This window comes from Diabrotica virgifera, chromosome 4 (assembly GCF_917563875.1).
Source record: "Diabrotica virgifera virgifera chromosome 4, PGI_DIABVI_V3a".
NCBI lineage: Eukaryota > Metazoa > Arthropoda > Insecta > Coleoptera > Chrysomelidae > Diabrotica > Diabrotica virgifera.
In genome coordinates, this window is record NC_065446.1 from 97,811,624 (window position 1) to 97,838,587 (window position 26,964).

The window sequence follows — 26,964 nt, forward strand, 5'->3', positions numbered from 1 at the left end:
TTTTATAATTTCTGAAGATGAATTACAAAACATTTGATAAACAAGATCAAAGATCATAATGGTAGAAAGACAGGTTATTAATATTTAAATTATGCAGATAAATATGTCTAATTATTATAATAATAAAAACATTCGATGCGTATATATATTTTGCAACAATTTTCTGGCGGCCCCGGTACCTAAACTACTCTTAACTACATTGTAATCAAGATATAATACAATTAAGAAAATAGTTGGTAGAGACTTTTATTCTGTAATATCGGGAGGAAATAGCCAATTTGTCCAACACCATGTTGGAATCACTTCGTTTGAACTTTATGCTGAGTTTATTTTCGTCGGTTTTTAATAGCAGCCTTTTACGAAAATGACTTTATTGAGTGTTTATTGAAGTGTGACGGATAGTGATTGATTGTTATTTTGGAATACTATTAATAGTGCAAGGTGACGTCCTTATATACATCTACTAACTAATGTAAAACAATTGTTATATGCCGGGATTTTAATAAGTTTGACATTTAAAAACTTACGGCGGTTGTGAAATAGTTGCGCATATTTTGTTTAATAAGTGAATGTTAAGAATAAACATTTAAAAACAAAGTGGAAAATAGTATTGAATATTTTTCTACCTAATCAAAATATTAGCGATTCAGTAAGTATATGTTTGAAAGCATTTATATGAACACTTAATATATTATTCAGACGTTGGCCATCATCATGTTCACAATTTTTTGAAACCTTTCTCCATCGGCTGCTGCGAGGAAATAATTCTTCTATTGTAGAAGCACAGCATTGTCTAATACTATTACGCAGCCTAGAAAGGTTCTTTCGACCACTCCATCCCTTTCCTTCGACCACTCCATCCCTTTTCTTCGACTTTATATATACACCGTTCTTAGGCGTCAACGCCCTTCGGTACTGATCTATGGAGGAGTATCACCAAGCCGCAAGCTCTTATCCCTTGCTGTACCGCTCTTCAGTTTACCCAGTCCCAGACCAAGTCGTAGACTCTATTGAGTTTTATACTACGGCGTTGGCCTTTTATTAATTTCATGACCTAGCTGAGGCTCGAACCAGCGATCGCAAATCGCAAATCCACTAAACTTGTCGATCGACTGCGCCTCAGCTAACTGGACCGTCAAGACCTTCTACTTTTCCTTGAATTAATAGGCGAAGTACATGGTATTTAGGTTCTGTAATTGTATGGCTGAAGTATTTTCTTTTCCTCGTATGATGTTTATAAGCAGACGTTCTGAATTCATCATTTTAAGAACATCTTCGTTGGAAGTGTGCGGAACCCACGATATTTTTAGGATCCGTCAATAACACCACAATTCGAATACTTCTAATTGGACAAGCATTGTGGTTTTTAGTGTTCATGTCTCACAACCATATAATAGGATAGACCATAATATTTCAAAACTTTCTTGCGAATATGCATCGACAGGTTTCTGTTACACCAAACTGGTTTCCAGGTCATAAAAGCGCTACGTGATATTTCCATTTTCGTTATTATCTCTTCATCAGAGTATCGATTTACATTTAACCAGCTGCCAAGGTATTTAAAATGGTTTACACGTTCTATCTTTTCTCCGCTAAGGAAAAGAAGAGCTTGATCTATATTAATCTTTCCAACTGCCATCTACTTTGTCGTTGAAATGCTAATTTTAAGGCCTCTCCGATAACTTCTTTCATTGACTTTATTTGCATCGGTAGATGATGGTGAGCCTGAATTTTGCTATATTCTCTTCTTCGCAGTTTTGGCGGTGGGGTATGACTCAGAATGGGAAGACAATAATTCAGTGTTGGTCCAATATTACCTGAGATTATTCGCATCGTCTGGTTTACTTGGGTATTAACAACCTTCTTGTGTTGGCTATTGAGTCACATCGGGAAAGTATATTAAGATACCGAGTATGCAAGTGCAGATGACCTCAGTACGGAGGTTGAGGAACCCGATGTGGTGCCACATAGTTTATGTGCTGCCACACTGATGTGGTTATATTATTTGGGGTATTTAGTTTTGCCGCCGTTCTTTGTAGATATTTTTTAAAACCTAAAGCTCCGTCAAGAGTTGCTCCAAAGATATTTGGATCAAAGATACTGTAAAATTTAAAAAAGGAAATCACCATAGTTGGCTCCATACCATAGTTATATGAACTCCGCTTGCTCAATTGGCATCCATTAAAATATGTTTCTACTAATTCTGTTGTAGATTAATTGTTCCAGTCACAGATCAATAGTGCAATCAGTCAGTAATTTTGAGGCTACAATGTTATCTAAGTGAGTGTGGGATTTCTCCTGATTTTAAGATATCTGTATAGAAATTGTCCAGCCATTTCCAACCATATTTTCCATAGTGAAGTAAAAATTCTGGATGGATTTTATTGGAAACTTTCCAGAATTACTTTTTGGTATTTCAGAAGTGATTTCTCCCGAAGAAAATTCTTCAATGTATTCAGATGTAGGTGGGCATGCAGACTTGAGTAGTTTTGATAAAGTTGACTTTGATTATTTAATCATTTTGTTTGAACTTTATGCTAAGTTTATTTTCGTCGGTTTTTAATAGCAGCCTTTTACGGAAATGACTTGAGTATTTATAGTTCAGAGAAATAAGGAAAAAAAATATCGTGTTGGTGACACATCTCCCTCCAGGCTGAAACCAAATTTTTCGAGTAATATGGTCATCTATAATAATAACCTATATGTTTCCTGCAGCCGATTTTGATGATATACATAGTTATAAATAAATGAAGATCAAAAAACGGTAAATTTTCGCTTTTTTCGTCTCTTACTAAAAAATTGGGCATTTTAAACAAATTTGAGAGTAATAAACTCATAAACCGTATAAAAAATTTCAATATGGCGTTCGCTGAATATGTCTATTCTTATTGGTTACTTAGAAAATTGCTAAATAAATCATAAATTTTGAGTTTTTATAAATATTCATAACTTATGTAAAAATTAACTTAAAACCTTCTTATTACATGGAATGCTGAGACTTATGGTGCTTAAATTACACCCTAAATTTCAAAGCAATTGGTCAAATAGTTTAAAAGTTATTTAATTTGTTTATCCAAAATTAATTTTTTTTGCAACACTGTAAGTCAGAAAATGATGAAGTTACAGTAATATTTTGGATAGTTTATGAAAGAAGAAAATTTAAATTTAAAAAAAATGACAAAAAATAATTATAGATATTGCAAAATAATTTTGCAAAAACATGTGAATTAAAAAAATGGGGGGGGGGCTAACTTTGTCCCTAAATGTCCTAGAACAGTTGTTTTTCTTTCTAAATGTGTACAAAAATTCAGTCTTTCTAAATATGAAAAAATAATTTTTCTACGGGTAACGGTTAAAAAGTTATTCTAATTGTTTATAAGTAAGCAAAAATGGACATGTTTTTGCAAAATAATTTTACACTGTTTAAAATTATTTTTTGTCATTTATTTTTAATTAAGGTAATAGTATAAATGTTCTTCTTTCATAAACTGTCCGAAGTATTATTGTAACCTCATAATTTTCTGACTTATAGTGTTGCAAAAAAAATGAATTTGGGAAAAATAAATTAAATAACTTTTAAACTATTTCACCAATTGCTTTGAAATTTAAAATATAATTTAAGTACAAAAAGTCTCGGCATTCCGCGTAATAAGAAGATTCTAAGTTAATTTTTACCTAAGTTACGAATATTTATAGATTGATATGATTGATATGATTTATTTTGCAGCTTTCTAAGCAACCAATAAGGTTGGACATATTCAGCGAATGCCATATTGAAGTTTTTTATACGATTTATGAGTTTCTTGCTCTCAAATTTGTTTAAAGTGCTTAACTTTTTGGTAATAGACGAAAAAAGCGATAATTTACCATTTTTCGATCTTCATTTGTTTATAACTATGTATATCATCAAAATCGGCTGCAGGAAACATATAGGTTAATAATATAGATGTCCGTACTACTCAAAAAATTTGGTTTCGGCCTGGAGGGGGATGTGTCACGAGAAAAACCTTATTTCTATGGACTATTATTGAATTTATCGACGGATAGTGGTTGATTGTGATTTTGGGATACTATTAATAATGAAACGTGACGTCACACTAATATACGTTACCGGGATTTTAATAAGTTTGGCATTAAAAAACTTACGGCGGTTGTGAGACAGTGAATTAATAAGTGAATTTTCAGAACAAACATTTAAAAAAAAAGTGGGACACGGTATTGACTATTTTTTTAACGATTTTCTTTACTTCAATAGTTTGAATAAAATCTTTAGACGTTAATTTGACTGACTTTTCTTCAATGCAAATGAATGAAGATTTGCAGACATATGCATTCGCGGGAACAATACACGAATAGTCAATAAAAAAATATTATGTTTATTAATTGTTTAAATAAAAAAAAAAAACGATTTTAATGGAAAATGCTTAAATTCTCTTGTTTTTAACAATGTAGAAACTTGAAACTTTTACAGATTGTAGCTAATGATAATATGACTATACATATTTCACGTGTTACGTTAATTGTTTACGTTATGCTTCATAAATAAACAATAACGTTTCAAATTTTGAACGCTCATATATTTGTTTATACAGAGTGGGCCAAATAAAAGGAGCCACCCCGATATTTGGCAGTATTTATTAGATTTTAAGAAAATAAAAAAAAGGTCAATTTTTGATCTAAGGGGGACACATTTTTACGATACAAACATCTGTCATTTGTCAACTCCCTCCCTTCCACTTCCCCCACCCTTTATTTTTAAATAGGGAATAGGGGTCGTGTGCTAGCTCATTTGAAAGGTTATTCAATTCTCTATTCAGTAATATTAACATTGACATAAAAATTTATACAGGGTGTCCAAGAAAAATTATTTTAAATTGAATTAATTGACACAAAAAGAAGAATGTATGTAATTTATTTAACTCAGAATACATTCTACTGCTGATAAAAAACAGAAAACAATGTTTATTTAATAAATAAACACTGTTTGTTGCTTAAATTCAATATTTAACCTACCAAGAGGCAGATGGGTGGAAGCTTGAACATTAAAATTAAACAAAAAGCAGTGTCTATTTATCAAAAATCATTTTTTTCTATTTTATGTCAGCAGTAGAATGTGTTCTGAGTAAAATAAATTACATACATTCTTTTTTTTGTGTCAATTAATTTAATTCAAAATAATTTTTCTTGGACACCCTGTATACATTTTTAAGTCGATGTTGATATTACTGAATAGAGAATTAAATAACCTTTCAAATGAGCTAGCACACGACCCCTATTCCCTATTTAAAAATAAGGGGTGGGGGAAGTGGAAGGGAGGGAGTTGACAAATGACAGATGTTTGTATCGTAAAAATGTGTCCCCCTTAGATCAAAAATTGACCTGTTTTTTATTTTCTTAAAATCTAATAAATACTGCCAAATATCGGGGTGGCTCCTTTTATTTGGCCCACTCTGTATATAAATTGGCGTTAATTCGTGTCAAATTTCAATACGATACGAAACAAAACTTCAACCAAAACCCGAATTAAAAAAAATCGTGTTTTTATCGTAGTCTTAGAAAAACCACCGGTACAGTTTTGTAATAATTCGTTTTGTCGTATTAATTAATTAAACGCTTTTCTTTAGTTCCATCCTTTGGGTCAAATCTTTGGACGTTAATTTGACTGCCTTTTCTTCAATGCAAATGACTAAAAATTTACAGACATATGCATTCGCGAGTACAATACACGAATAGTCAATAAAAATTTTTTTTGTTTATTAATTGGTTAAATAAAAAAAACGATTTTAACGGAAAATGCTTAAATTCTCTTGTTTTTTACAATGAAAAAACTTTTACAGATTGTAGCTAATTATATGACCTGTACATAATTTCACTTTTTACGTTAATTGTTTACGTTATGCTTCATAAATAAACAATAAAGTTTCAAATTTTTTGCCGATTCTGACTATTTTTCATGTTTGTACATCATACGTTTGTACATCAAACATACATCATATGTTTTATACATATTTTAATAAATATGACGATATAATTTAGTGTTTGATAGTGTAAAACTAAAAAGTAAAAAATAAAAAAATATGAAAAAATTTTTTTCCAAGAATCGCTTTTCTTTAGTTACGAGTGACTAAAATTAAAAATATTATAGAAAAATCAACTAAAAAGTAAAAAATAAAAAAAAATGAAAAACAATCGAATGTGTTAGATTTTTTCAATTTTTTTTATTTTTTGCTTTTTAGTTGATTTTTTTTATAATATGTTTAATTTTAGTCACTCGTAACTAAAAAAAGCGTTCCTTAAAAATATTTTTTTCATATTTTTTATTATTAAAAAGTTTTGTACATACTCAAAATATATTCTCGATTCAGTAAGTGCACAGGGCCGTGCGGTGCTATGAGGCGGTGAGGCAGCCGCATCAGGCGGCATCACAAGAGGGGCGGCATAATCAGTAAAATCAAAATACAAATAATTGAGCCATTCAATAATTAAAAATATATATAGGACCAAGTGTCAGCCGAAAATATTTAACCGGTGAAGGTACAGGATTTATTTTGACAAATTTGGAAAAATTTGTTCTTCATTTAAAATGGCTCAGAGGACAAGGCTATGATAACGGGGTTAATGTGAAAGGAATAAGAAAGGGTGTGCAAAACAGAATATTTGAAAAATATCCGAGGGCGTTTTACGTGCCCTGTGCATGCCACCTTAGTCATAAATGACGCAGCGTCTTCTTCTACAGAAACAACCTTTTTTGTATTATATAAGAACTGTACACTTTTTTTCTGGTTTTACAAAGTGTTGGGAAGTTTAGAAAGAAAAACATGTTGCACAACTAACACTAAAACCGTTGAGTACTACTAGATGGTTAAGTGGAATAGATGAATTGAAACCTCTAAGATTTCAATTTTGTGAAATATATAATGCCTTATTCGAAATAGTAGAAGACGTCAACAATGATTCAGAAACTAAAGTCAAAGCACGAGGACTAGTAAAAAATATTAAAGATTATAAATTTATATGCCGTGTAGTTCTTTGGCATGATATTTTATTTCATATAAATTCAGTCTCGAAGACGTTGCAACATGTATCTATAAATTTGTCCGATTGTATAAAAATGTCGTCAGAAACTATGGAAAAAATGAAAATTTGCTGGCAATTTGGCTAGGACCAAATGAAAATTACTGATAATGAAATTGCAGAAAATCTTGTAAATAAGTTCCGAATTTCCTGCTGAAAATGAATATTGAGGCAAGAGAAAAATGCGTCAATTTGATCTGTGGATAAGCTCTCAATAGAGGAAGATAAATTTAAAGTAAATTTTTTCATTATATGTATTTTAGACATTGCCCCTAATTCTTTGATTGATCGATTTTCGCTTTTAGAAAGTCATAATAAATATTTTAAATTTTTATACAATATTTTTAAATGGAGAGAAATATAAGAAAAGGTAAAGATGATAAAATACTAGAAAATCTTCATTCAATATTTTTCATAGAAAAAGAATCGGATATAGAGGCAAATAATTTTCTAGAAGAATTATTGCATGCTTTATCTCAAATGATACCCTACTCCATGAAACTTTTAGAGGTTTTGAACTATTTGTGCCAAAATAACCTAATTTATTTATACCCAAATATAGTTGTATCATTTCTTTTTCAGGTTCCATCTCCGCTACGGAGGTTGGCAATCATCATAGCTATTTTAATTTTGTTTAAGTTGTTTTGATGAGCTGCATCCAAACCATTCTCTCAGGTTCTTTAGCCATGAAATTCGTCTTCTTCCGATGCTGCTTCTGTCATCTATCTTTCCTTGCATTATGAGTCGCAGGATGCCATACTTCTCGCCCCGCATCACATGTCCGAGATACTGTAGTTTTCTTTCTTTAATTGTAAGTTCAACTTCCTTCTCTTTAACTATCCTTCTCAGTACTTCGTTGTTCGTAACTCTATCTACCCAGGAAACCCTCATAATTCTTCTATAGGTCCACATTTCAAAGGCGTTAAGTCGTCTCATTGTCTCTACATTTAACGTCCATGATTCCACTCCATAGTATAGTACACTGTATACGTAACATTTTGTTAGGCGTACTTTAAGATCTAATGTTAAATCTTTTCTACATAGGACCTTTTTCATTTTCATAAAATTAGAACGTCCTTTTTCGATTCTGACTGTGATTTCTGCAGTGTAGTCATTATTTTCTGTTATAAGTGTTCCTAGGTAAGTGTACTTTTTTACTCTTTCGATCTGCTGACCCTCTACTATCAAGATTTCGTTATTAATATGGTTGTTTTTACTATTTTTCATAAACTTCGTCTTTTTGATATTGAGAAAAAGTCCGTACTCCCTACTACACCTTACTATTTTACTAATGAGTCTTTTGCAGGTCTTGTAAACCATTGGCTATTATTACTGTATCATCTGCATATCTGATGTTGTGAACTAACACTCCATTTACTCTTATGCCGACTGTTTCATCTTCCAGAGTTTCTCGCATTACCTCTTCAGAATAAGCGTTAAATAATAGAGGTGATAGTATGCAGCCTTGCCTGACTCATGTCTTTATTTCCATTTGTTCAGATGTTTCTTTTTCAATTCTTGTTCATTAGTTGGTTGGATAGTTGTTATTTGAATTTGTAGGCTTTCTGGTTTTTCTCCTGCAACTAAGTACTCGGTTTTTTGTATATTAATTGTGAGGCCCTAATTGGTGTACTTCCATTCCAGTTTTATAAGGACATAGTCTATATGTCTCTCGATTTTAGTTAGAAGGACTTGGTCGTCACCGAAGTGTATCATGTAAAATCTCTCGTGTTCGATTGGGATGCCCCTATTGCAACACTTTCTTCTCCACACTGAAAACGCTTCATACATATATATTTTGAAGAGCGTAGATGCTATCAAGCAGCCTTGCTTTAGATTAGACCCTTACTAATAGGAATTTCTCTAGCTAATTTGTTTCCAATTTTAATGTTTACCGTCATATTTTTGTAAAGCTGTTGTACTGCTTTTATACATTTTTGGTTATTCCTTGTTTTTCCATTGCTATCTAGAGCATTAAAAGTGGTAAACTATCGTATGCCTTTGTCAGATCTATAATGACAACATGAGTTGAAAGTTGTGAGTTAAACTTTTCTCAATAACCTACTTTAGGGAAAATATGCTGTTCATACATGACATGCCTACACGAAAGCCATTTTGTTTTCTACATCGGTCACCTCTTTTTCAGTTTTATTTTTTACTACTTTTCCATAGTCTTGAGAGTGAATTTATCCCCCTCTAATTTTAACAATTATTTCTCTCTTTATTTTGATAGATATTGTTAATATGTTCTTTTTTCTACTCCGGTGATAAGTCATGACCTTTATAGAATAAGGTGAATACATCTTCTTCTTCATGTGCCGTGCTCGATTATCGAGCGTTGGCTATCAAATTAGCTGTAGTGATTTTGTTGACGGCAGCTCGGAAAATTGATGCAGAGGATATCTGCATCCAGTGGTAGCAACTGCACTTTCCTGTTGTTTACACATGGCAAGTTTAGTGGCCGCAAGTACTTTCAGCCAGTAAACTTGCCAAGTATAAATGAAGCTTTATAGTCGAAGGCCATTGAGATGTCCACCTATCTCCAACGGAAATCATGCTGCAAGATTCGAGTGGTGTGAATAATATCAAAACCGAGGTTTTGTAGTGGATATACATGCACAGATTCTAACGGCTATTGACACTGATTATAAATACCTACTTCTGAGGAAGAATATTTAAGTGATTTAGGTATTAATAAACAATAATTAAAGGTTGATGGGATATTAAAATTATATGTATTAGGATAAAAGAACACCATAAAGAAATAATGTTAGCTTACTGAGCAGCTCTATGCCCTTTAAGGGTATAAGGATTTTCGATTTTCTTTTGTTTATTGTTAAATAGCCCTAACATTTTCTTTATGTGACTGCCATGATTATTATGTTCCTCATGTTGTCTATGTTTTTCTCGAAATTATTCATTTCCTCTTTACAACGTTCGTTATTAGAAGGATCTTTTAGCAAATTTTTAACAGAAAAATCCATGTTGGTCTCGAAGAAACTTGTATTGGATGTGTTAATTTTGTTTATTAACTAATCTTTTACTCATTTATGTAAACTATATACTTACAGCGTGGCAGAGCTAAATGTAATAAATTCAAGTCTGTTTTAAACCTAATAAAAATATTTTTAAAACAAAATATTTTTAAACGATTTTTAATTGAAAAACTTGTTGGACCATTTTCCTGGTGACACCTCCAAGGCATCTACCATATGCAAGCCAAATGGATGCTGCAGTGAAGACAAAGGGAAGGAATTCTACACTATGCAATTCACAAACCCTGTCTGCAGCTGGTAAAGTTCCAACGGAAAATGGACCTAGTTACTCTATAGGAGTAATACTAATATAAAATAAAAATGTATACAATTTTTATTCAGTTGCAATGCGAACCCAAAACTGTCTTAATTTTCACCTAGGTTAGAGAGCGCGGCCAGCACTTTTATCGACGATTTCACCTCTTGTTAGAGGCTCTTCAGAGAATGCATAGGCTGCTATCTCTACTCCAGGTAAACATTTTCGACATTTATTAGTCCCCCACTGCAACTGACGTGAAGGTAGTAGGTGCGTAGCGGCATCTGCTAAATGAAAGTCCAAGTTTTTCAACCTAATAAAAATATTTTTAAAATAAAATATTTTTAAAAGATTTTTAATTGAAAAACTTATTGGACAATTTTCCTGGTGACACCTCCAAGGCTTCTACAATATTCAAGCCAAATGGATGCTGCAGTGAAGACAAAAGGGAATGAATTCTACACTATGCAATTCACAACTCCTGTCTGCAGCTGGTAAAGTTCCAACGGAAAATGGACCTAGTTACTCTATAGGAGTAATACTTATATAAAATAAAAATGTATACCATTTTTATTCAGTTGCAATGTGAAACCAAAACTGTCTTAATTTTTACCTAGGTTAGAGAGCGCGGCCAGCACTTTTATCGACGATTTCACCTCTTGTTAGGCTGCTATCTCTACTCCAGGTAAACATTTTCGACATTTATTAGTCCCCCACTGCAACTGACGTGAAGGTAGTAGGTGCGTAGCGGCATCTGCTAAATGAAAGTCCAAGTTTTTGAAATCTAATAAAAATATTTTTAAAATAAAATATTTTTAAAAGAGGAATAAATTCATTATTTCGTGAAAGAGCGATTTTGGAAATAAATCCTGAAACAGGTGGATTTTATTTTAAAATTATTATTTTTTGGCATATATATCATACTAGTGACGTTATCTGTCTGGGCGTGATGACGTAATCGATGATTTTTTAAAATAAGAATAGGGGTAGTTTGCTAGCTCATTTGGAAGGTAATTTAATTCTCTATTCAGTAAAATAAACATTGACATGATTATTTATACAGTGTCCAAAAAATATTTTTTAAATTAAATTAATTGACACAAAAAGAAGAATGTGCGTAATTTATTTAATTCAAAATACATTTTACTGCTGCGAGAAACCAGAAAAAAATGTTTGTTTTACAAATAAACATAGCCTTTCGCTTAAATGTTCAAGCTGCCACCCACCTGCCTCTTGACAGTTTGACCATTTAATTTAAGCGAAAAGCAATGTTTTTTTGTGAAATAAGCATTTTATTTCTGTTGTCTGACAGCGCAGTAAAATTTATTTTGAATTAAATTAATTCCGCACATTCTTCTTTTTGTGTAAATTAATTTAATTAAAAAATTTTTTTGGATACCCTGTCTAAATAATTATGTTAATGTTTATATTACTGAATAGAGAATGGGGAACTTGCATAAAATTTTAAATTCGAAAAAAAATGTTATAAATCACAACAGAACATAATTTAGAACCTGTATCAAAGATAAAAAAGTTTTGTTTGTCTTTCGTTTGGTCCCTAAAGACGACTAAAAATTCAACTTATACCAGTCACCCCAAAACGCGTTGCGACGTCACACCGTTGTTTGTTTACATTCTACACCAATTGTATATATAATTTTAAATTAGACAATTTAAACGTCAGTAAAAAATACAGTTATGTGACGTTAAAAGTGTTTTTGATCGTTTGAACTATTGATAGAAAATTTGTATTTTTACAAAATGGTTTTATTTTCAATAGTAAATCTTCTTTCCTTTCCTTCAAAAACTGTATTAAACTCCAATCTCAACAAACTGGTATATATTATTACAACGACATACGATAAATGTCATTAGAATATAAATATTTTTCCTTTATTCTCTGACGACGAGCTGGCCAAATACCCAAGTAGGTGGAGGCCAATAAACTGAAGAAGGAGAAGAAGAATATACCTAAATATAACCCTGTGTCTAGGTGCACGCTAACGTGTACGGAAATTAAAAAATTAGAGTGTCAGAGTGTTGGAATTTGTTTAATCGCGTTGTGCTTACACTTTAATTTTAATATTGGTTAGTAAAGAGATTTCTTATTTTTTTATTTGTTTAGTGTTTGTTTTTAAATTAACTATACAGTGTCGACAATTATTTAGTTGTTTTAATGAGTTTAACCACATTTTAAAACAGTATGAAAAAGTTAAAGAGACTATAAATTAATTTATATTTTTTTAGTTATAAGTGAAATAGTATTACCGTCCAAAATTAAAATAAAAGGAAGACCTAAAGCTTCCACAATAATAATTAACTTGCTCTGAAGCTACTTCCTTGTGGCATTTTTGTAATCAACTATTTTAAATGGGAAATAAGCCACAATTTAACTAAAAAAATGATTTTATTAACGTTTCGATGTCTAAGTCGGACGTCGTTGTCAAAATACAAAATATTATTAAATTAAACAAAAATATTGTTACTTAGTAAAAAATTTTTTATAATAATTTATTTAATCTGAATTATTTTTTGTATTTTGAAAATGCCATCCAATTTGGACGTCGAAACGGTAATAAAATCATTTTTTTAGTTAAATTGTGGCTTATTTCCGATTTAGAATAGTTGATTATAATAATTAACTTACGTATAAAAATTATTTTAACAATATTTTGTACGTGTCATGTCAATCAAATACATATATTTATTTTGCTAACCTAAATATAGGCTTTTATATATACATTGATTTATTACAATTAAGTTTGAAACATCTGAATAGTTCTGCTTCCCTTCTCTTAACAAATTTTTTTCTATCAAAAGACACTAAACATATCAAAATAGCTTGTACCAAAATATATAGTCACTGCGCACACTAAATAATGACGTCACTGGCTTGATGAAGTCTAATTCGCGTGTACCCAACTTTTTTATTTGCGTACAGGTTAGCGTGTACCTAAATACAGCGAAATATAACCATAATAATAATATATATATATATATATATATATATATATATATATATATATATATATATATATATTATATACCTGTTATATATATATATATAAATAAATAAGCAAAATCATTGGCTAATACTCGTAAAGTGAATGTGAATTTAGTTGGAAATATATAAAATGCTGAAGGGTCATCATTCCATACATTTCTGTGCAACTATATACACCGGTGTTTCGGCCTATTTGGGCTTCGTCAGTATAGTGTAGCAAGTTAAAAAAGTTGTTTGTTAACTTGTAAAAGGATTACTACAGGAGCAAGGTTACCAATTTTGGTCAGGTTGTTAGAAGACCCGCAGTCGCAAGGCTACAACTAACATTGCCAAGGAGGTAAAGCTACCTGAGGAAATGAAAAGCCATAACAATATTAAATAAAATGATGTTGGATAATCGAGTACAAATATAAAAATAAATAAGCAAAATCATTGGCTAATACTCGTAAAGTGAATGTGAATTTAGTTGGAAATATATAAAATGATGAAGGGTCATCATTCCATACATACTCGATTATCCAACATCATTTTATTTAATATTGTTATGGCTTTTCATTTCCTCAGGTAGCTTTACCTCCTTGGCAATGTTAGTTGTAGCCTTGCGACTGCGGGTCTTCTAACAACCTGACCAAAATTGGTAACCTTGCTCCTGTAGTAATCCTTTTACAAGTTAACAAACAACTTTTTTAACTTGCTACACTATACTGACGAAGCCCAAATAGGCCGAAACACCGGTGTATATAGTTGCACAGAAATGTATGGAATGATGACCCTTCATCATTTTATATATTTCCAACTAAATTCACATTCACTTTACGAGTATTAACCAATGATTTTGCTTATTTATTTTTATATTTGTACTCGATTATCCAACATCATTTTATATATATATATATATATATATATATATATATATATATATATATATATATATATATATATATATATATATATATATATATATTATATACCTGTTATATATATATATATATATATATATATATTTATGCACAGATATCAAAGTGAGGTCCTGACATTACGCGCACTTAGTGAGGACCGGTAGAAAACGTAGACATAATCGTTTCAACTCTTCATAGTGACCTTGACAAGTAAATAGCAATTAAAAAATGACGAGTATACACAAAAAAAATTACGTATATGTGCCCCGTATTGTTCAAGTATATTGCCACCCAAGTGAGGCCATTATACGCAGCTATTAAAGTGAGACTGTATATACTTTTTCGTTATGCGCACAAAGTGAGGACAACTTTACGTGTATATTTCCTTACAGCTCATCAAGTGAGGACCATACAGTGTTGTCGATAAATATGAGATTAATCGTTTCTACTGCCTTTTTCTGTATAACACAGTAAGAATTATTATTGTTTCGATGTTTCAGTCACTTGTAGTTATAAGAAGGATGTGGACTCTTTGTTCTTGCTCGTACTGTTTGTTAATTTTATAACATTTTAGTACCTCAGCATTAAATCACGGTAGCCTTATCGGAGACTAGCGTTAATAAAGAAATAGTTTTATATTTTTTAATAATTTACGTTAAAGATGGATAGGAAAGCAAGAATTTTGAAAATAGCGTTAGTTGAGAACAATAATAATCAAAATGGAGGATACAGTGATAGTTCAGTTATGTGAAATTTATATTGAACTTAACATATAAATATAAAAGCCCGACTTTTGATCTAAGGGGAACACAGTTTTTACGGTACATACATATCTGTCATTTGTCAACCCCCTCCCTTCCATTTCCCCCACCCCTTATTTTTAAATAGGGAAGAGGGGCGTGTGCTAGCTCATTTGAAAGGATATTCAATTCTCTATCCAGTATTATTATCATTGACATAATTATCTATACAGAGTGTATTTTAGTATAGGTACTGTTGCCCCTGTCGGTTTTCATTTTGAAACGACAATTTTCCAACCTTAATTTTAGTATACAAGATGATTTACTTAATTTAATTAAACTTAATGTACCTTTTTTACTGACTTAATTTTACAGTTATTCCACTAGATGGCAAATACAGTGAATATGTGCATATGTTTTATTTCGAATAATCATTTTAAAATAGTTTTAGTTTTCTATTTTCTCTGAAAATTGTTGCAAGCTTCTTGTTCTTATACTTAAAATCATGTCACTACAAATTTATACGAGACTACATATTAAGAGTATAGAAAGTATTATAATATATGACATACATGCTTTTTTCCATTTATTGAAGATATTTCACCTTATCCTGAAACAATGCAATGTGACCAAGTGTCCTCAACTAAAAAAATATATCCCACTATTTTGATATTAAATGTATAGTTTGTACTATAAACCGTATTGAAATAGATTGCAACATGTGTGTGTGGTTGGGATATTGACTGCGAAACCTAAGGCTTCATTCGCCTAATCATATTTACCTTTGATTCTTATAACAATAAATAAAATTGATTAACATTTTATATCAATATTATTAGTGTTTTTAAACAATATCAGTATGATATATCAGTATGATAAAGTCAAGATAAACAATACTATAACAGAAAGCTTTGAGGTCAAACCAGGACTGCGACAGGGTGATCCATTATCGTCTATAATGTTTAGCATATTACTAGAAAAGGTTATACAGGAAGCAAACATTAATAGAACAGGTCTGATCTACCACAAAAAACATCAGTGCTTGGCATTCGCAGACGATTTGGTAATCTTGGCTAGGAGCAAAATAGAACTTATAGAAACACTCATGAAACTCGAGGAGAGGGCAGCAACCAAAGGATTGTATATAAATGAAGCAAAAACAAAGTATATGGAATGGACAAATAAGCAATTCGTTCGGGGGCAATACATAACAATGACAACAGCGAAAGGAACACAGTATAAATTCGAAGAAGTTGGGAGATTTGAGTACTTAGGAACTGTCTTCACAAGAGATCCTAACTGTGAAGAAAAAATACAAAAGAGAATTATGTCGGGCAACCGCGCTATATTTGCTTTTAATGGGTTGTTAAAAAGTAAAAATATATCACGAAGAGCAAAACTAAGAACTTACAAGACCGTAATAAGGCCGATAGTAACGTATGCTTCTGAAACATGGGTCACAACAAAAAAACATCAAGAGTTGTTATTAGTTTGGGAGAGGAAAATACTGCGCAAAATCTTCGGTGGGAAAAACTTAAATGGACAATGGGTAAGAAGAACAAATAACTAACTGAGCTCTATCAGGATCCTAACATACTAGCAGTAATTAAGGCGCAAAGACTTAGATGGTTGGGCCATGTGCAGAGGATGATTCCATCTAGAATTCCCAGAATGGTACTATCTAGTGCATTGGCAGGGAAAAGACGAAGAGGAAGACCGAGGTCACGATGGAGTAATGGAGTTAGAGAAGATATGAGAAGAATTAACTTAAGGAACTGGGAAACAAAAGCGACTGACAAAAGGGAGTGGAAAAGAATAGTACATCAAGCCATGGGCCTACTAGGCTCGTAGTGCTTACATATTATAATAACAGTTTTCTAATATTATCCAGTTCCATATCCAGTTCCGAATCCAGTGGTTATATTTCTTCTGTATTGTTTAGTTTCGCTTCCAGTGATTGTATTTTTTTTCTTGTTTTTTTTTAAATATTTATTTATTATTTTATTACTATATTTTTTTATTGTGCTCATAATAGATTGCAACATTGTTTACAGACATGAATGCAGTAACAATAAATAAAAAAATCGGAGATCCACACCCCGGATTTGAAATCGAAACCTCTGCTTTACGAATCCGAGATCCGAGGTCTACCCACTAGGTCACTAGGCTATCGCTCTTAGACAATATTTTTTCCTGAAACGGGGAACTTTTAAAGCCGGGTCTAGACTATGTAACAAAACATGCTAATAACAAAGTTGTACAACAAATTTGTTGTACAACCTTGTTATGTAACTTGTTATAATATAGCATGAGTATCCAGACTATATAACAAAAAACAAAACAACAACATGCGCATAAATTTTGCAGCATTTTAGATGGATAGCTGGTAGGTTAGGTAGTATATAAAATTGCGTCATATAAGTATGGAGGATCTCTTCATAGCAACAGCAGCTTGTGTAATATTGTGGAGGCGACACCGGCGTGTTAAATTAATATTTTGGATGTGTCCTTCATTAGCAGCTCGAGCAAAATATAGGTAGCGGTACAGCTCTTTTAGCTGATCTGGAAAGAGATAACATAGACCCATCGACAGGAGACATTAAATGTGATGGCAGTTTTAAAAACTTCTTAAGAATAGAAAGTTCTGATTTTGAATTTCTTATAAATGAAATCGGCTATAAAATAGGCAGGAAAGACATTTCGAGATGCAATTCCAGTAAGAGAAAGATTAACAGTTATATTATTAGCAAAGTATATTTTTTAAACTTTTTACTCATTGTTTCAGAGAGGAAGTATAACATTTCTGTAAAATTTAATTCCTCAGTATTATCGTCTTCACCTGTTCATGATTGAGTGTCACTGTCTGTTTGAATTGGTGTAGCTGGAGAAGTAGCGGATGTAGGTGTAGTGGACGGAATAGAAAGGCTCAGATATATTGTATGATTGAGTGTTTGTTTGAGTAGCTGATGAAGTAGTCTGCATCTGTGTAGCGAATGAAGTGAATGTTACAGGTTTTATGTCTGAACACTCTGCTCTGTAGAGAATAGTATTTATGTCAAATTTAGAGTTGATTTACACCGATTTGCTGTTAAGGTTCCGCGTACTGCTTTTCTTTTGTTGGCTTGAGTTATAGGCGTACGTGCATTAGTTTTAACTACAGTTTCTGTATCTATTTTCACTTCTATTTCAGTCTATTCATCGTGTTTTTTATTTGTTTTTTAAATCAATAAATGTAGCTCATCCCATAGCAATCCCATAATACTCGTTACGTACGAAATAGCTCAATTAAATGAGTAGTCAGTTCTTTCGACAATTTCATCACGTAAATAACCCTACGTGAACAGAGCAAAGAAAAATCTAGCACAATCACTCCAGAATGAACAAGGCGATATGACTCCAACGGTTGCTGCTCGCGTAGGTACTATGCCAGAGAAATGTTTCAATAACATGTTTTTAGGTGTAGATCAGTCGCGGTGCGGTTTTATAACTTTCTTTGATGTTTACCGACATCTGTTGGATAACATAAAACATGCTATATAACCAGAAAAATGTTATACAACACTGTGTTTTAAAACTTGTTTATTTAAAATTTTGTAACAAGTTACAAAACTTTGTTATTTAACATGTTTTGTTACATAGTCTGGACCCGGCTTAACGGTAACTTCTTATAGGTAATACACTACAATTTCTGAATATTTTTTCTGAAATCTATCGAATGGTACCAAACACGACCCCCACGGAGGTGGGGTTACTTTAAAATCTTAAATAGGAACTCCTTTTTTTTTATTTCAGATTTGGATTCTTTGCGTAAAAATAAGCAACTTTTATTCGAAACGTTTTTTCTAATTACGGATAGGTGGCGCTATAATCGGAGAAAACGGGTGTTGGAAATGGGAAATTAAATTAAAATATGGAAAGTCCCCACTAAAATGGAAAATTTTACTTAACTTTTTTGGTTTTAGAACCTAATAATCACAACCCAATAGGTCCCCAAAGCGCTCGAGTGACTGCACATTTAGCATACTTTGCTCCCCTACTATATGTATTATAAATAATATGCGAAGTAATTATTAACCCAAACAACCATAATTCAACTTTTATTTACTAATAAAGAACTGGACGAAAGTGTCACATCAGCTTTTATGAAACACATCGACGCTTGAAAGGTAAAATGTATAATACGCCATTTTTGGTAAAATAGACTTTATATACCATAAGATTCAGTGAATTTTTCTACGTATGTATAAATGGGATTTAGGCTGTTTGAACTACTTTTTTGGCGTATTAAACATTTTATTTTTGGGGTGGTTTTAAAAGCAGCTATGTCTTATGCGCCAGATTTTAATACAAAAATATGTTAACAGTCGTATAATACACCCACCACGTTTGATTCTAGCAAATAAGTCAATTTCACTTTCAGGTATTAGAGCCTAAAGGCCGTGTTAGTTATTTCACATGGCAGAATTTTTTTGCATAGTGGTGCTTAAAACAGTTTTGTTTACATCAGTTACGGGTACAGGTGGCGTATTATACATTTTATCTGTTTAAAATAATATCAAGCGTGCTACATTATCCACTTCGAAGATAGTCTTTCCAAATATAAAAGGCATTTTGAACAATTACCCTTTGTTTTTATGATACAAAATACGTAATGTTAACGTTCTAACGGTTTTTTTGTCCAGTCATACATTATTCGGCTAACAAGTAGTGTTTCTGCAAAGTTTCTCAGTGAGTTTATTTATTAGTTTAATAATTGCATTTCTTCATTAATGAAGGTAAGTGTTTCGTTTTAGTTATCTGTAGTTAGATTTTTATTATCAATCTTATTATACCTAATACATATTTGCAAAATTTCAAACAAAACATTAACACAGAGAAGTAAAGATATGGTTTATTAATATTTTGCGAAAAACACTCATAAAAATATAAATTAGTTATGTCTGATAAGTAGACAATTCTTTAATTTTTTTAACAGTTTTTTAATTCTGACTTCACCTACAGAAACTTAATTTTATGGTAGGTATATGTACATGTACAGTGTGAGCCAAAATGGCAACGGCAATTGAGAACTGTTTTATTATAAATCTCTTAGAAATATTTCTTCCTGATAAAAGTTGGTGCATAAGATAATTTCAGTTTTGGCAATAAAACATTTCCACCTTTTGCGTTATTTTGCGGGTTATTAGCGCGCTCATCACTGTATACCGTGTGTCTACTTAAGTTGAACAAATATTATTATTATAATGGAAAACTTTCTTATTTTAATTTTATAAAAAAAAGTTATTCTTCAAAAAAAGCTCTTCATGACCTAAAACCTAAGATACAATTATATCAAGTTTTATCAATTTTATACGAGGTATGTCAAAAAATATGAATTTCGCTCAAGATTAAAGTTTTTTATCGTTTACATTATTGCAATTGGAAGGATATAATTGCACATTAAAACATAGTTTTTAATTCTAAATAACTTTCCATAATAGCATTTTTCCGTCTTATGAATTTAACTACGTAAATAAACAAAGTTTTCGTTATGATAATGCTCACATTTTCAGCTTGTTATTTATATATTTGAATGTATATTATAATATATTTTTATACAGTGAGGACGTTTGAGTTGGAATAAATTCATTATCTCGAAAAGAGGCGAATTTGGAGAGAAATCTTGAGACAGGTCGATTTTTGTTTTTAAATTATGACTTTTTGGCGTATATATCATATTAGTGACATCATCCATCTGGACGTGATGACGTAATTGATGATTTTTTTAAATGAGAGTAGGGGTCGTGTAATAGCTCATTTAAAAGGTTTATAAATTCTCTATTCTCTATTCTCTATTTTTCTCTATTATTAGTGTCATTTTGAAAAAAATATAATAACTTGTTTGAGAAGCTTGTTTTTATTTTCAAAGCATTTTTATTGCAGATAATAGAATAAAAACTTCAAGACAGAAAGAGCATTATAGATCTTCAAACAAGCTGTTCTTCATCCACAAAGGCTATCCAGGCCACTGATGTAGTTGCTCAAAATGCGGGAAGGCCTTCAGAGTCGCAATCTTGCAGTCGGGGTTTTAACTATCGAAAACTAACTAATGTACCAATATCCCCTAGCAAAGCAGTAATTAATTATGAACTAAATCCACAGAAGATCACGAAATTATATTCAGCAGCTGGTCCTTTCAATGTTCAATCCTGGATTGAACAACATAATTTTAGTACTTCCAACCGCACTTCTGATTATTTAGAACAAAGCCAATCTGTACCTGATTGTTCCTCTGAACTAAATTATCCGGCTTCACCAATTTATACAGATTTACAACCAATTCAAAACAGTGAATCTGCCGTAGTTGCCCCTGTCATTGAGTCTGAAGTTTCTCCTAAAAATTCACTATTGACTAATGAATTTTTACCTATAATTTCTCAAGAAATAGAAATTCAGATTCACTCAAATAACAATCAATATTTGGATATTGACCCCCCACCAGTTGACCAGCAAAAGTACTTCAATACAAATACAAGTTTGTTGCAAGATGTTCAAAATTCAACAGTTCTTGAAGAAACCGTGGGTATAGAGTTGTGTAGTGGTAATGCCGGAGACGTTTCAGCTGATGATACCACATTTGGACCTAGCAAGGTAGCTAACTTTCGTAGCTGTAAAAGTGTTTTGAAATCGGCCTATACAGACTTCTTAGATGAAGAAGAAAGGATTTTAGAGTACGACTGCGATTCAAGTTCTTGGGAAGGTTCGTCTGAGGAAGAAGATAGTACAGATGAAACAGCATCCAAAAAGATACTGAAAAGGAAAGAGAAGAAAAGAAAAGCGGTTGTTGCTGAAAATGGAACAGTGGGAGAATCAGCATATAAGAAAAAACTGCCTAATAAAGCGAGTGAAAGGCAACAATTATATCGAAGTGGCAAGAAATATAAGAAGAAAAATGGTATAGAAGTTCCAGCAAAAGAAATAGGACCAAATCCATGTCAACTAAAGAAATGTACTAATCGCTGCGACGATATATCTGAGGAAAGAAGATTGAATATATTTAATTACTTTTGGTCACTATCTCCACAGCGACGTCGCGATTGGCTTGTCTCGATGTCAAAGAAAGAATCTGTGAAGAGAAAGAGAGTAAAACATGAAAGCAGAAAATCCAATACATTTCTCTATTTTATTAATGAAGGTGAAGGACAACGTCAAGTTTGTCTGAAGTTTTTATTATCTACTTTAAATGTTTCACAAAGATATGTTTATTACACACTCTCTAATGCTTGTTATGGTTTGGGTAAAGAGGATATGCGAGGAAAAACTATCCCTCCAAATAAAACAAAGGATGAAGTCTTGAATTCTCTAAGAGACTTCATTACAAGTTTGCCAGCAGTGCCGTCACACTATGCAAGAAAAGACTCCACGAAACTTTATTTGCCCAATGAATTTAAGAATATTACAAACCTTTATAATCTATATAAGAAAAGAGAAATAGAAAGAGGTATAGATGTTGTGTCAGAGAGGTTATTTAGAAAAATATTTACGGAAGAATTCAATATCGGAATTCATATTCCCAAGAAAGACAAATGTGTCAAGTGTGTTGGTTTCGAAAATAACCCTAGACCGGAAACTGTTGTAGAAAAGCATGAACATGACAAAGAAAAGGTTGAAAGCAAGAAAAGATTTGAATATCATCAAAAAATTCACGAAAAAAATAGAAGTGTCTTGTGCGTCTCGTTCGACTTACAGAAAGTTTTAAATACACCGTACGGGGAAAGTATGCTACTTTATTACTCCAGAAAATTGGCAGTGTATAACTTTACTTTCTATGAAAGTACAACACGGAAAGGCCACTGTTATTATTGGAATGAAAGCTTAGGAAAGAGAGGAGCTAATGAAATAGCTACATGTCTAGTATCTTACATGAAAAAAATTGATGATCGTGGGACAATCACGAAGCTATTGCTTTATTGTGATTCATGCCCAGGTCAAAATAAGAACCGTACTGTTTTGGCCTCTCTCCACTACAACTTGATGTCCTGCAAAAATGTAAATGTGATTCAGATTAATTATCTTCTGCCAGGTCACACTTACATGCCAGTTGACAGCATGCATTCTGTCATAGAAAAAAGCATAGCTAAGCATATTATTTGGGCACCTTCACAATGGCCAACTGTGTTTGAGTTAGCTCGTCACATTCCTGAACCTTATGAAGTTCATCCCATGCTCCATAAAGATTTTACGTCATGGGATGATATATCAGACAAATATTTTAAAGGAAATCTTGCAGGGAAAATAAGTAAAATTAGAGTCGCTACATTCAAGAAGTCTGAACCAAATAAGATGTATGCAAAGTTTTCGATGGCGTCAGATGCTCAAGAAGAGATCATACAAATCAGCGGTAAAGTAAAGAATCCACCAAATTGCAACTTATATCCAAATCCTTTGTTAATTTCCAAAGCAAAATATAACGATCTGGATAAATTGTGCCAATCGAATGTCATACCCTTGCAATATCATAATGAATATTCAAATCTACCTAGAGGTAATAGTGTAAAGGATGTCCTTCCAGAGACTGACGAAGAAGATTGAGTTCAACCTTAATATTGCTGATGTGTTTTTTATTGTTTTTGTCATGAACCTCACTTGTTTTTTTTTTGTAAAAATAAAGTATTTTCTAGTAACTTGAACTATTTCTTTTCGTTTTTTAATGTAAAATGTCTAGAACATCTAATAATTTTGCAATAAATATAATAAAATGATATATTAGAATTTAAACCGAGAATGACTTATATTCTTGTAATTTGCACAAAAGACACTTCTAATAGCTTCCACCCATCAGATAAATGTATTATAAAACATTTCACCTTCTCATAAAATTACTCATATTTGGTAAATTAGCCGTTTTCAGCTACCTGGTTATATAACGCATTATGCTTATAATACATTTCTCCTGATTGCATTCAAGAATCACTTTGTATAATGCGCCTTTAATTTTAAAACTAGATAATATTTCTTTTAGAAATTTATACCATGAAAGCATTTTACTATAAAACATTTATATTCCTAAGATTTGTCAAGATAGTAAGCTTACAACTAAAATTATGATTTTTTTTTATAAAATTTCAAACTTTAAACGGCTCTCCTGTAAAATTCGTAATTGGCGTATTAGCAGTTTTACCTTTCAAGCGTCGACATGAATATTTACATAAAAAGGTAAGTGATCTGCTTGAAATCGATATTCCCAAAATCATCTAAAAATTGTTTATACTTGAGTACTTTGAGACTCTTGTATGAAATGTGAATACCGAAATACGATTAGGAATCTCCATTATGTAATTTTTAAATAATACATAATTCTTAGGAAATGAAAGGTATTATACAAACGCAACGTGTTAAAAAATACTACCTACTGAAATTTTTTGATGGCAATAAATGATGAATTGCTTTATCGAATTTATTTTTAAGGTGATACAGTAGCGATCAACAGGTAGCCAAAACGCGTTCCAAGATTGAGGCTGTAATTTTGAATATTTTTTCGAGATATTTGGCACACGTATTTGTAATATAATAAAGAATGGCGGTACAGAGCCCAATTTGAAAAATATATTAATATGTGGAAATTACTCTGTAAATAAATACAATATTAAAAAAACGAGTCTGTACCGCCATTAAGAAGAACAAAAAATACACTTTCTTCAAATAAACTTTTTTATCAGATGCCTAGATTTTGACCCGTGTTGAGCTGCCCCCCCCCACTTGCAAAAATTAAAAAACAAATAGCCCTGATTTATGAGCTAATTATGAGCTCTCATATTCCGCAAACTAAAAATTTTGAGCTCGTTCCACTGAGCAGGAATTTAATACCCTAGTGAATTTAATACCCTTTACCCACTACTTAAAAATAATAATATTGAATCGGTTTTGAGGCAGAATTACGAGCTATTTATGAGCTCTTGAAATTATATAGTTTCGATTTTTGAGCTCATCCCCTTCACCCCCAAACAACCCTTTAATTGATTTAACTTAAGAGAAAGATGCTGAGAAAACTTAAAATATATCGTATTGCTGATATAATTCCTATAGCTTATATACTCTAAGAATAAACTATTAAATCAAGAGCATTTCGATTATTGAGCTACAACCCCTTCGCAAGAAAACCACCCTATCTTCCCGGCTTAAGAGAAAGTTGTACTTAAAATGCATTAAACTAATTATTTGGCGACTACATATTATTTAATAATTTATAAGCTTCCAAATTACGCGCATTTAGATCAGTAAATTGCAATTTATTTTGTATAGTGCAGTCACTGAAGGTAAAAATCAACGATTACCTTCAATTTCGGTAAACCTTCATAGATTTTCACGAAAATTGGTCAGTGGTTAGAGGATACGTCAAGAAACAAAGGTGACATGGTACCACCTTGCGCCTTTACCCTGAGGGTGGATACCGCCGCTTCTCGGGGGTGAAAATTATTTTATAAAAAATGACTGCACAAATCAATAAAAGAACAAATTAAAAGCAAAATTTATTATATAAAGTTAATAAAATAAGTCAATACTTTTAAGTTATTAAAGATCAAAGATTTTAATTATTTGTGAAAAAATGCATGTTTTGAAGAGGTTTTTTGTAAATCACTGAAAAACTGTAAGTTTTTACAAAAAAGTTAATAGTAGTTTAATTCGTATAGCTTATATTCTAAGAATAAACTCTTAAATCACGCGCCTTTCGATTATAGAGCTACAACCCCTTCGCAAGAAACCCATCCAATATTCCCGGCTTAAGAGAGAGTTGTTCTTAAAATAATTTAAATTCATTATTTGGCGACTACATATCGTTTAATAATTTATGAGCTTGCAAAATATACGTATCTCAATTATTGAATTTCCATTTTCTTTCTATAGTGCAGTCACTGAAGGTAAAAATCAACTATTACCTTCGATTTCGGTAAATCTCCATTTATTTTCACGAATTGACAATAACAACTTGGGGTTTTAGCCTGGGGTATATGTCACCCCTTCTCGGTAGTGAAAATTACTTTATTAAAAATAACCCCTTAAATCGAGAGAGGGACAAATTGTAAGCAAAATTTGTTATATAATGTGATTAAAATAAATCAATACTTTTTGATTTATTAAAGATCAAATATTTTAATTTTTGGAAAGAAAATGCATGCTTTAGAGCGATTTTTCATAAATGACTCAAGAACTGTAAGTTTTTACAAAAAAGTTTTCATCACTAAAATTGAAGCTAATAAAAAATATAATAAATTGCTTACTTGAAAAACCCTTTAATGTTAATTTAAAGTAAGTTATTTTTTAATTAAATGTATATTTTTTTCCGCGACTGTTCAAATCTAAGGGTTCAAGCTTAAATAACGGGAAAGAGATGCATTTTATAACACTTAGGTACTAAATACTTGTCAAAGTACTTAGAAATACCTATCAAACATAAGATCAGGAAAAAGTTTATAGTATCAAAATCCGCTCACCAATTTTCGTAAAAATGAATGGAGATTTACCGAAATCGAAGGTCATAGTTGATTTTTACCTTCAGTGACTGCACTATAGAAAGAAAATGGCGATTCAATAATTGAGATGCGTATATTTTGCGAGCTCATAAATTATTAAACAATATATAGTCGACAGATAATTAATTTAAATTATTTTAAGTACAACCCTCTCTTAAGCCGGGAATATGGGATGGTTTTCTTGCGAAGGGGTTGTAGTTCAATAATCGAAAGGCGTGTGATTTAAGAGTTTATTCTTAGAATATAAGCTATACGAATTAAACTACTATTAAATTTTTTTGTAAAAACTTACAGTTTTTCAGTGATTTACAAAAAACCTCTTCAAAACATGCATTTTTTTGACAAATAATTAAAATCTTTGATCTTTAATAACTTAAAAAGTATTGACTTATTTTATTAACTTTATATAATAAATTTTGCCTTTAATTTGTTCTTTTATTGATTTG

At 31.5% G+C, this 26,964-nt stretch overlaps 1 protein-coding gene across 2 annotated transcripts in view; it reads left to right on the top strand.

Moving 5' to 3' along the window:
• The window catches only part of LOC114326299 (leucine-rich repeats and immunoglobulin-like domains protein 2), an 831,802-nt gene that overhangs the window by 553,320 nt on the left and 251,518 nt on the right, over positions 1–26,964 (top strand). Inside the window, exon 1 of one of the 2 annotated variants that reach the window (XM_028274611.2) lies at positions 172–649. The exons of the other annotated variant lie outside the window; for it this stretch is intronic. The gene's annotated coding sequence lies outside the window, so the exon portion shown is untranslated. Of the gene's footprint in view, positions 1–171; positions 650–26,964 lie in introns of those variants that run through there. 2 annotated transcript variants of the gene reach the window in all.